This window comes from Nilaparvata lugens, chromosome 7, assembly GCF_014356525.2.
Source record: "Nilaparvata lugens isolate BPH chromosome 7, ASM1435652v1, whole genome shotgun sequence".
Taxonomy (NCBI): domain Eukaryota; kingdom Metazoa; phylum Arthropoda; class Insecta; order Hemiptera; family Delphacidae; genus Nilaparvata; species Nilaparvata lugens.
The window spans coordinates 37992238-38005799 of record NC_052510.1 but is presented as its reverse complement, the minus strand read 5'-3'; positions in this window follow the sequence as shown (position 1 = coordinate 38005799).

Here is a 13562-nt window from a genome sequence, read left to right as displayed (position 1 = left end):
TTTACAATCTAGACCTAGTTTCATTTGAGATAAGCAGGTCAATGGCAGTTCAACACAAGTAATTTTTTTTTAATTAATAATAATAATAATATCGAGTGACCTGGCTGGCTCAGGCTCTAGATTTCAGGTCGCAACTGATCAATTTCAGGGCATCTGACATGACCTAACGACTGCTTTTTAGACAGCCGGGACCGACGACTTAACGTGTCTATCCGAAACACGGGAGAATGAATGAGCAAATGTATATGCCAGGTTAAATAAATTAATTTCATTTTTGAATAGTTGGATGAAACTACTTCATTGAAAATCTACTTCATTACTTTTACATTGAAGTAGAAGGTTGGTAGTTGAAATTGAATATTGAAGTATGAAAATATTTTTCAGCAGCTCTTTTTTCTTATTTTCTCATGATCCAGAGACTTGTTTCGAGAATTCTATTAGGATTTCTATTAGTTTACTCCTCACAGAGAATAGGAGACATGTTTTTCTGTAATTGATGCAATAAGTCTTGTTCTAGCTCATGTCGAGATGATATTATCTGAGACTATCTGAATAGAGAGCATCGCTGAATCTCACACCGTTCACAAATACAAATACGACACATCACAAAATGAAGGAGATTGAAGAAGAAAAGAATGAATCTGGAAGAGAACAGCAGAAAAAACAAAATACCTACTGTCTACTGTATCATAACATCGTCAGTTCAACTCGCATAAATTTGGTTTTACTTCTACATGAGAGAATGGTTTGGTATTCCACAACACTCAGTGAGTTTTCCACAATAATTCGTTTGGAAATGTTCCAAGCTTCATTTTTGAGGCGGATTTTCCGCTTTAGTGAGCCTAGATTAACCTGCGGGAACATTAGAAACATATGCTACCACTAATTACTAATAATTTCACCTTCAATTATTGTTCAACCGCCTAGATTTCGCCGCACTCATCATTAGGACATGATGGGAAAATATTAATAAATAATTGTGCGAAACAATCAGAATTCACCAACCGAGCCAGTTTGCATTGTGTGGATTGATAGAACGATAAGGAAGTTTTCTAAAACTAGTAATTGACATGGAACATCTCACCCGTTCGTGAACTTCAGTGGATTAGAAAACGGAAACAACAATTTTTTCAGCTCTAATCTACAACCTTGAATCTAAACCAAAACAATTGTTAGGCAACATATTCCAACGTGCAAGATGTGGAGATTGGCTGAATCCGAACAGGCTGCCAATTAGCTCAAACTGCGCTTTATTTTATTTTAATCCAGTCTACATAGTAGCTTATTCTACGTTTGAAAAAGCTTTGAGATATCTAAGTTATCAATTGAAACTCTACCAGGTAGGGTTTATAGTGAGTTATGTAATGTAGGTTGCCATTTTTATTTGCAAAGATAGGTGGTATTGAATTGGAGGGATAAAATAGGTTTGGTGGGCCATTACGTAACAAAATTTAAGCTAGCAACTATTGGGGAAAAATACATTTCTATAGATATTATGTAATGATGCAACATCAATATTATTGAATATAACGGCAAGACATGTTGAAAGTCTTTGATAATAAATAATGATAATATAGTAGCCTGAATGTATAATTATCTAATGATATCAATATAATATTATCTCAATATTTGGAGCTAACTAGATTATGTAACATTAATTTGAAAAAAAGAATATGCATGTGCATATTTGTTAAATTGGAAACACCGAATCTTCTAAATTTATCTAAATCTTCTCTCAATTTCCATTGCTGAATTTAAAATAAATTGAATTCTTCATGAATAATGTTCTTACATGGAATGTGATGATTTTAAAGAATCAACTTTAAATTATTCTGGTAATTTGTGTAATAAAATCTGATTATAGCTCTAGTTATTGATTGATTGACTGAAGAATGGAATAATGTTTCTCAATATTCTTTCAAAATATACTACAAAGAGTCAAAATGACTACATTAAGGATTTAGTGTAGTCAACTCGTTTCTTAGTCTCAAACATCTCTTGAAAATTATGTATGATACAATATTGGGGTGATAAATGATATTGACTACACGATAGTATTGGCAGATATTCTGTAACATTTGATCCGGATATAGAGATGTTAGTTAAAAAAACTGAATAAGAAATTTGTAACGATGACTCATGAAACGGGTTGATCAAACAGTAGCGAATGGCTGCTGTTGTATGAGCTACAATATAATTATTGTTCTTCCAAATTCATAATGCTCAATCATGAATCATGAAAATTAATAGTTAGTCATACTATATGCATGCTAATAACAGTGATTATGCTACTCATTTTCTTCATCAAACCTTTCAATTATTTATTATTGGCTTAATCGCTGTATCGAATGAAACCAATAACGTTTCCTCAAATAAAAGGTTCAGCAGTTGTCCAGATCTTAATTGGGCAAAGGTATTCTAAACAATTATCAAGATAAATAAAAATGGGTGGTAAAAATGAAAGAAATCAAAGGAAAGTGGGACTCTGTGGACACGATTACTGACGATTTAAGTCTTGATTCTCCCAATGAACGCAAGATCAAGCATTCTGATCATACTTATAATGCAATCTTCAAATATCTTCTCGGATTAGCATTCAAAGCACGTACCATGAGCCAAGAGACTGAGGTGCGCATACGATTAGGAAATAAGAACCTCTTTGAATCCGTGATTTTTTGGTTTGAACTATGTAATTTTGAAACCATACATGGGTTGTACACGTTTTAAAATTTTAGCTGACCTTTTATCTGTAAACTACCGATATTTCTTTACATACCATAAAACTTACAATTGAAATAATTAGCGGAGTTGCCTCAATCGCTCATCCGCATAATGTGCGCCCATCGCTTTTCAGTTTTCAGATCGGATTGGATTAGACAGGACGCTAACCGCAGGGCCAATCGCTTAACTATATGACGCAATATTTTATTGCTCGTAAAAATTAGAAATGTAAACAAATAATGCTATTCATAGCAAAATAAGGATTTTAGTATCGATTCTAGGAAGGATGCTGCTTGGAAGGATTTTGAGGGAAATTGTTATTTTAGACGCCAAGCAAGCCAAAACAAATCCAGTCACTATCTGCGACGGAGACAGTAGAGTAGACTAAACGATCATACTAACGAGACAAATTCTATTTGATGATATGACGAGAGAGAGATGCTGAAAGCACTTTTTTCAATGGACGATTTTGAGCTCTAGACATAATGCACAAAAATCATCATATATCACATGTTGTGTTTGTTGATCGACAATTCTGTGGTGATATTCTAATACCAAAGAACAGAGACTACTTTCAAACATATCTACGGATATTCGTCCTTTTCCAACAAGTCCAGGCAATCAATGCTCAAAAAAGGGTAAAGAGGCAAAAGTTTGCAAGACAATTTTTGACCCCGCAGTTCTGTTTAGGGTAGTGAGGAGGTAAACATATCAAAAGTACCCACCCCTACCACTTGTTCTAAAGGGATGAGGGTGGTTTAAAAGTTGAATTTTTCAATGTTTTGCTCACACGCTCATATCTTGAGGAAAATGCGTTCAACCGACATGACTAACTAATCAAAAATAAAACATGATAAATTCTCTACAACGTTTGTTATGTGGTGATTTGTGATATCTACAACAGTTTTCGAGATATACGCTCTTAAATGAGTAAAATTATTAAAATAACAGCTTTTAATCCTATTTTTTGATGTTTCAGGGCCTACAACTCCTCAACAATGCATCGTAAAAATGAATGCTCACCGTAGATTTGTAGAGCTTTGTTTTCTCTTCAATTTGATGTATTATTTTACTAGTTACTGTTTTCCTTCTATTGTTATAGCAAATTCTAGGTGGGGGGTGAAATTTCAATTTTGTAAAAATTGATCACTTGACAATGAAATTTAAGTCTGGAACATCTGGTACACAATTTTTGACTCTGTAGTTTAATGAAGACCAGTTGTGAGGTAAACATAGCAAAAATACGCATCTCTAGCCCGTCTATTGAAGGTGTGGAAACGCTAAGTTGACACTTGTTGCAGAGTTGAAAATTTCACACCCAACATTGACACCCAAAATTTGGTACCAGTCGATAGGTAATTAAATTTACTAAAAAAAGTTATTCTTGTATTTTTTTGTAAAGCCAACGCTTTCTAAGTTATTCAAGAAACAACATTTTAAATGACCGCCATTTTGTTTTATGAATTTGAAAAGTTATAATAATTTTTTTTAGCTCTGTCTAGTTGTTATATTATGATTGTGCAAAGTTTCAATTTCGCATGTTCAACCATTATTTAGAAAAACATAATACATGAAAAAAGCAAAATGGCCGCTGTGTGAGTAACTGAAGACTTCCGGACAATTTAAATAATTTAAATATTATATTTAAGATATATATTTTTTTGGAAATGAAGTTCAAAAGTAAATATTTTGGAAAATAAAGATATGTTTGTTAGCTTGGAACGATGCCCTAGAATATTGGTAGGCAGTTGGTAAACACTCTGTACATACTCTTCTATATCACTCTATTCTATACTACTCTGTGTAAAATGAAAATAATAAAAGCCGGCAGATGGAATGAGTGACAAAAATCTTAGAAGATTACTACCTACTTGTGTTTGTGACATCCCTCACCCCACCCCACCACACACACAGGAAGCGGACATTATCACTTGAGTCATAAATAGACAAGACGAGAGTAAGTGGAAGAGAGAAGGCAGATAACTAAAATAATAAGAATGAGCTGAATTGAAGGAGAGAGGAAGAGTAGTGCTAGTCTGCTAGAAGAAAGGTGTTGCATTAAAAAACGGACTGGAGCAATCAAGTGGGGAAGACCAGAACAACAAACAGGCCTGGAATTTTCCTTGCTTTGTTTGCCGACCTGCCGTGCAATGGCCTTGAATATAATCGGCTGAGAACTGCGCGCCCTGCTCACGTGATATAATACATTGTAATAATTATTACATTATACGGCGTGTAATCAATTTCGCAATCTGTGATGAGATTGGGAGGCCCTCTGATGATAAATAGACATCAGATCTGTTGTTGCTTGGTTGAAGCAATACGAAACAATTGGTAGCTATTATTTTGCTAGAAACAAGGATAAATTGATTACTCCCAACTTCATCACTTACAGTGTGTATTCAAAGGGAATATTTTTCGCATCAACATCGTTTTAAATTTGACATAGAATCAGATCAAAGAATATTAACCCATTTTACATGAGAACCAATTTCTGTTTTATGATTAGAAGTTTGCAATTTGAAAAACTTCATTCATTGAAATATGAAGTAGCCTACCATATAACCATTATGGAAACTCCCAATTGAGTACGACACTTAGGCCCGGTTGCACGAAAGCCGATTGAATTTTAAACGTGATTAATTTCACGAAAACCAAAATTTCTTTTCGATAAAGTCTTCAATCACGATTAAAATTTAACCAGCTTTTGTGCCACCGGCAATAAATCATGTAAACATTGAAATGTAAACGTTTTCTAAATGATAATTATATAACAGTTCATAGCACTAATATCATCATTTTGCACTATTTTTTCGAATTAATTATACAGGATGGGTGAAATGTCCGAGATCGGCTTAATATCTCATACACCATGGTAATATGATGGTGGGTGTGCTTGGGGATCCTACTCAAATTGAAAATACTACTTCACTATGACTTTAAAAATCTGGTTCGCCATTTTGAATGTAACTTTTTTTTAAAAGTTCATGCGATATTATTATTTCGATACGGAATTTCAAGACAAAAACGAATGACGAAAACCGCAGATCGATATCTCGAACAATTTCGAAGATATTCACTAAGATTTTCAATGTAGGCTACTTATTTATTTCATTTGCGATTTGCATGGTATTAATTAATAATGTGAATGTCTTGATGTGAGCCGATTAGAAAATAGCCTAATATTAGTCACGGCTTATTCAAGTGTTAGGTTAGTTACACTGTTAGGTTGCTGTCCTTATAAATTCTATTAGATTGAGCATAACTTTGGAAACACATTGGAATGCGTTTCTCTGTATCTGCACACATCATGTTTTTGCCAAGTTCTGTTCAATCTGGTAGTAGAATTTATAAGGACGAAAAAATTGGACGTACAAAAATCGATGTGTGTGTGACTAAAGAATAGTGTATATAGTAGCTATATATTAATAGTATATAATAACTATATACTATCCTTGTGTGTGACTAGCCATATAATGAAGGATACATTCTCTTATACAATTTTGTTTCAATTTATTCTGACCAGTCATCTATACTGTCTCCTTTCATATGACTCCTCCTTTCATTTATAAACATACAAGTACAGTTGTAATCGAGCAGAATAGTAGGCCTAAATAGATAATATATGAAGCCTGCAAGCGTACAGAAGAATTGCCGTTTGCAATCAGAAGAATGAATCATAAGTTATTCTGGTAGTTAATCAAAATCTAACAAGAGAAAAATCGAATTATTGTGACAGGAAATCCCAGTGATAAAGCCAATCAATTCTACACTTATCTGCAGATTACCGCCAGAAATCTATTTTCAGTCAAAATGAACAAACAATTGTATGGTCAATTTGAGATGATCAAATAAGTTGACCTGCAACCATTCTGCCTAATCTTATTTTGAAAACAGGATCAAGGTGGATTTACAAAGAGCTGAGATTATTTATTACAAAACAAGGAAGACTACAGGCATTAAGCCCGAAACAATCTTCACTGTCTTCACTACAATTTACAATCGTATTAAGCAAGTTACTAAGAAAACATAAGAAATACAGTACATGCAATTTACAAAACTTCTTATTATGTATACAGAGTTGGTGGGAATTATGGAAACAGCTAAATATTTTTTTACAAGAATAATTTGACAGTAGGTTTAATTGGGGATCCTATTTGAAATGAAAAATTACTCTGTCGCTTCAACATCTTTGACCCTCATATTAATCCAAATTCATTTTCTTTTTATGAGAAGGTGGTCATGTGATACATGATTTCGATACAGAGTACCAAGAGAAATTAAAAGGCATAAACCACACATATCTGGTAGTTTATTATAGTTCTGCATTGTCTACAAGCAATTTCAAATCGAGATGTTTCCATCCATTTTTGCAACAATAGACCAATTGACAAAGGAATTTGGAGGGAATGTTTTTAACACAATTTTTAACTTTGCAGGTTTGTTAAGACTAGTTAGGAGAAGAACATATCAAAAGTCCCCATTCCTAACTCATGTGCTAAGGGGATGAGGGTGGTTTAGAAGTTGCATTTTCCAGCGTTTTGCTCCCACGCTCATATCTTGAGAACAATGCGTTCAAATGACATAATTAACTATTCAAAAATGAAGCTTGATAAATTCTCTACACTTTTTGTTTTGTGGAATTTTGTTATATTCCCAACAGTTCCCGATATATTCGCTCTTGAAGGTGTGTAATTGTTAAAATGACAGGTTTCTATCCAATGTTTTGCTCTTTCAGGGATTATAACTCTCCAACAATGCATCGTAAAAATTGATTCTTATCGTAGGTTTATAGAGCATTGAATATTCTCTTTGAGATGATTTATTATTTCACTAATGGGGACTTTTGATATGTTCTTCTCCTAACTAGTCTTAACAAAGCTACAAAGTCAAAAATTGTGTTAAAACATTCCCTCCAAATTCCTTTGTCAATTGGTCTATTGTTGCAAAAATGGAGATTTCACAATCAACACTAAAGCTGCTGTAAAAGGTGTAAGGAAATTCGTAAGTGTGAAATTATACATCAAATTGGAGAGAATTCAATGCTCTATAAGCTCATATTCAGCATGGATTTTTTTCCATCGAATTTTAAAAAGTTATGAGAGCAAAAATTGAAAAAAAATATAGAAGCAAACGTGTTTTTTTCAAAAATGTCACACCTTCAAGAGCGGATATCTCAAAAACTATAGAAGATATAGAAAAAGTTGAGAAATGAATATTGTAAGAAATTATGTAAGCTTCAATTTTGTATGTAACAATTATGTCTGTAAGATACATAGTTTACGAGTTATATGCGAGAAACCAAAAAATGGTACCCCCTTAGCACAGGGGGTAGGGGTGGGGACTTTTGATATGTTTAGGCTACCTCCTTACTACCCTAAACAGAACTGTGGGGTCAAAAATTGTCTTCCAAACATTTCCCTCTATACCTTTGTTTGAGAATTCATTGCCTGGACTAACTCTGTGTGTGATTGATCCCTACCCGTATCATTTTTTCATGTAAAAGTTGTAGAATATGTTGTATATTAACCAGCTGACTACATGTGTGTGATAGCTCCCAAACAGCCTCAGCTGATGTTGTGAATGAATGGGAAAATTGTAGTATTTATTTCATGCAATGAGTTCTTCAAATGATAAATCATAACCATTTTTCTCATGCACTTTCAATGTTAGTTTTATATCCTGAAAAAGGATCAAAGAATACGTGTTCAAAATTTGAAGCTGATTGATCAATTCTTTCTAAAGTTACTGTCGAACATACAAACAGACGGACAACAACTTTGGCCTTCAGTAAGTGAAAAGTGAGAACTCGCTAACGCTCGTCCAATAATGAAATAGTTAATAATGAATATTCTCATTTGTAACAATATAATTTGGGTATTCCCCAAAAAACTATTATTGAAAGAAATTGATAGGTCTCAGCACAAGAAGCTGGAAATTGTTATCACCAGTTACGGTGTCAATGGTCTAGAGATTAGATAATAATGGCTCTCAAGGCTATGTCTATTAACAGCCAAATGAAAATGAAAGTCTGGTTGCAATTATTTAATAATATAATATAATATTTGAGGTTAGGTTCTTTGACATTAGCTAGTCGGCGACCTTAGTAATCGGTCGAGCCGTATATTTGAGAATTAGCCAGACACCTCGTGGCAAATTAATTGTGTCTAAACAGCATTCACTAAGGCTAGGATCAGAGGGTTTAGTAAGCAAAGCATGCCAAATAAATGTAAACAAAGAAGCGATTAAGAAAGCACAAAAATATTTATTATATCAAATGAGCATGAACAAAATATAAAAAACAAAACAAAAAGATAAAGGAAATGGGATTCAACTTTATTCAGCGCAATAATACATGATACAGTCTTGGGATGTACCAATCACAATGCAGTATTTGACCAGCGCTAAAAACGATTTAATTCAAAATCTCCATGTGGTATTTATAAAAATCATAAAAATTTGTAATCGTTATAGAATGTATGGAAATATGTAATCAATGTAAAATAAGAGTTTAAGATTAAAATATTCACTCAATGGATAGTAATATGATGTTTTGTCATGGACTATTTGACAGTACTAAATTATGTCATAGCGGAGTATTTAAAATCCTCCAATGGGAGAGGATATTAAATTTAAATTTTATGTAAATTAAAAATACGGAAGTATCATTGAGAAAGAATAGGGGAAGACCCAAAAGCCACTTGCTTGCCAGAGGTCACCAGGGACACCCACCAATTATGAGAGCACTAGACTAAATCCCTTTTAAATAATTTTTGTTAAAGTTCAAGTTTGATTCAGTAATTAAAAAATAAATTTCATAAGACTCAGTGATGTTGTAGTATGACATGAGTCGTTAAATTTAAATATTCCCACTGGAGAGGACGACAGCAGCCCACCAGAAAAGGTTTAGGACACCAAGACAAATCCAGACCGCCATCAATAATTGTGAAAAATTAACACGTGAGTTCAATTAAAAAAGTTATTAAAGAGGGCCCTCAGTGCTATGAATAAATCACAATCAAATAAAGCTAGCTTGTCGAAGGTTTATTTAAAGATCAAACTTAATATTGAAATTTGCACAAATATTCAAAACGTAAAGGGAGTCTTATTAAGAACAATTTATGAGAATTTATTATTTAAGTATGCACAGATTAACTATTTATTAATATTTGATTTATTATATATGCTCACTTATTCATCTATTTATCAGTAATTATAATAAATTATATAATTATAATTTTTATTAGTAATTATAAGAATTTTTATGAAGCTCATGTTCATAAGATGAATTATTTTATCTGATTTCCACCAGAGGCCAAACCCAAGCCCTGAGATATTTTTAATATTTTATTTTTCATATTGTTGGAAGCAAGATTCATAAATTTTATTCGACAAGCAACAGCAAGTCAACAACTGAGCTATATAAATAGGAAGAATATATGCTGATTGAAGAAGCACATGATATTAATTGATGCTAATAAGCAAAGTAAAATCTTTTTGTGAGCTATCTGTGATATTTTCTACTATATATTTTCTCATATTATTTTTTATTTATCGTTCTGTCTTTTATTATTGCTCATTGATATTTTCATGTAATTACATATTTTATTTGTTGAATGGTGTACCCTTTATTTATGATCCTATCTTCATGCATGACCAATCTTGTTATAGTCTATTTTATTACCAGTATTGACAAATTATTTAAATTATCAACCAACAATATTCTTCACTGAATAAGTTGGATAAATCGGCGATATACAGCATTGATTATTGAATCTTTGGAAATATCACGTTCTAAAGATTTACTTAAATTATTCAGAATCATCGCATCTGATTTGGAAGAATACAAGTGTCATAGTATTAAGTTGCAGCAGCACTATAAATTAATAGAATTCATAAGGTATTCTGATAGAGTATCACCTTTGATTCCGCTCGGTATCATCTCACACTGCTGACCCCTTTGTCAGATGGTGGCAAGTAGCATTTGTGTCGATACCATATTGTCTAGTACAAAAATCAGAACCCTTATATCTATCTACATCTTCTGCATCTATATTTGTGGAGTCGACCAGATCAGTCATAAGAGCTGTAAACTGATAAAGCAGCCACCGTTTGCAGCCGTTGAAAGCAGATAATTATTTGAGCTCCTTGAAGAGCTGGTAAGAAATTTGTGGTATTTCTCTTTCAGGAGTCATAAAAATAATAATATTATTCAAAAATCTTTTGCTCTACCGACTGCTGTCAGCAGGGCACATGCGACACCAAAAATAATGTCACACATTGATTATACAACAAAATCAATGTTCAATGAGATTGGATGGCTACAAACAGGTCTATCTCATGTTTGAACTTGAAAAAATGAAATAAAAACACATCAAAATAGTTATGGGCATGGGTTAAAATGGGCTAAAAAACAACATCCACTTTGAAATCCCATGGATAAGTACTCAATGAATATTATTTTGAAAAATCTTTTATAATTTACATAAATCATAATTTATTCGTTTTTATTAAAGAGCTGAATTGAAATTTATAAAAAGTATTATTTAATTATATAAATCATTCACGAATGTGATCTGTGATCTTAATAGAAATAATATTACATACTTTGAATGAGATCTAACACTAAAATTATCAGTGACTAGCAAGCAACCCGTGCTTTGCACTGGTGAGAATTTCTTGTGAAATGCAATCTCCTTATGTCCAGGAAATATTCATTTTTTCATTTTATCGAAATTACTTTGATAATCTTCATCAGAGTAGAAAATTTTCAGCAAAGAAAAAATGAGTTTGATCGGTCACGAACCCACAACCTTTCATTCATCAGTCACGCGTGCTACCAATTATGTCACAGAATCACTTGGAGGAAGCTCTGCTCTGTTTCGTTGGGTTTTTATCATTGCATAGACTTTGAATCACAAATTGAATAAATTTGTTCTAATTATTGAATTGATATTAATTGATTAATAAGAATGAAAATAGGCCTATAACCATCCAAGGTAAATTCATAATCTTAATATAAAATTGCAAATTAATCAGTTCATTAGTTAATGAGTGATGATCGTGTATTTCCTATCCCGTACATGTACATGTATAAGCGAATTCATCTTTATAATATTTTGGATAGATAAACAAATAAGACCAAATTGAAGATTCTAAGACAGCCAGATATGTGCTTCACAATGAAAATCTGTAAAATATCTGGAGGAATAAATCAATACATTGTTGGATAACGCAATATAGGGAACATAAATGTTTGTTCAAGCCAACAAAGCTCAATTGCTCAATTCGTTTACAAATGAGACGGCAAGAGTAGACTATGTAATCTGTTCTATTTTTGGAAATGTTTGTGTTACTAACATGAGACGTTGAAAGAGTTGCTAAGAACTATGCACTAGCTTTGGCTTTTCGACTTGATAAATCAATCATTGTTTCCCCAAATGTTGTTGATAAATCTTTTTGATAAATCTGATTGATAAATCAAGCTATTTATTCTACCAGTCAATTATTTTTTTATTTATATGGGATTTGATTATAAATCAACAAGTAATAATCATTATCTCCATTTTCATTTTCGCTTCGTGGGGGAAGAGCTGGACAAAGAATAGATTAGATTAGTTTTGTAGTTTTGTTAGATTTTTAAAACATATTTATGGTGACTTACAATATCTGTTCGTTAATTACTAGTGAGCAATATTTCAAACTATTGAAGTTTACATTGTATGAACTGTCTGAATTATTGTGCATTATTGAACAAAGTGCAGATGGAAATATATTTGTTGATGATGACAATTATGATAATATAATAAAGTGGTCGAGTGCTGTATGCTCCATCTCCACAAATTGTATAAATTCCTCAAGGAAGAGGATGCCCCCCCCCCCATCAACGATCAGCACTCAACAGCAATGAGATAGGATGGCTAAAGTACCAATATTTTTAGGTGAGTTACGAGCCACAGAACCAACCAATGGAACTGATTGATTCAAATAACGCAAACAACCAATTATGCAGTGAAGAAATATATTTCAAATGCAGTTAGGTTTCTTGCAGTAATATTAGAGTACAATTAATGCCTTCTACTAATCTAGAGATCTTATGTTGTAAGATAATGAAAACATTGCTATGTTAGGTAAAATTGACAAATACAATTGAAAAAATTAAGCTCCTAAATATAAAAAACGTATCCCCACTAAATAGGCTTAATACCGGCGGCAAAGTGAGAATATTGCTTTTGAATTGCGATTGTATATAAAAACGTCGCCTGAAGTTGAAAGCTCTCAATTTGGATTTATAATTGGAAACAGATGTGAAGCATCAACCCAGCGACGTTAAACCAAACAGAAGTAACGAATGCTCCATTTCCAGGACTCTGAAAGGTTTTTGTAGATTCTTTGTGAAAATGCAAATGTTTTTGATCCAGCATTTGTCTCTTTTCAATGTTGTCGGACGGATGAGAAGAACCAATCCGTTGATACTGTTTACTCACAAGTTAAAGGAAAATTTCACAGGCCCACCATAAATTACAGTCCTTTCACTTTACTGAATCCACTTTTCTGTCTTGACTTGACGATCTGTGTATATTTATAACAGAATAGGAATCGCTTAAATGCGCATCTCCTCTAGATAAAGGCCATCAAATTATGAAGACCACAATTATTTGATGTTTTTTTTTATTTCTGGTACGGAAATAGTTTATCGTTGTTTGATTAGTGTCATCAATCATTCAAATTATTTCACTGAAATATAGTCTTCTAAACAAAAGCATAATTTTGTTTCAAGGAATAATGTCAAGGAATAGTGATGTAAAGGAATAATTATCTTTACAAGTCATAAATATTCT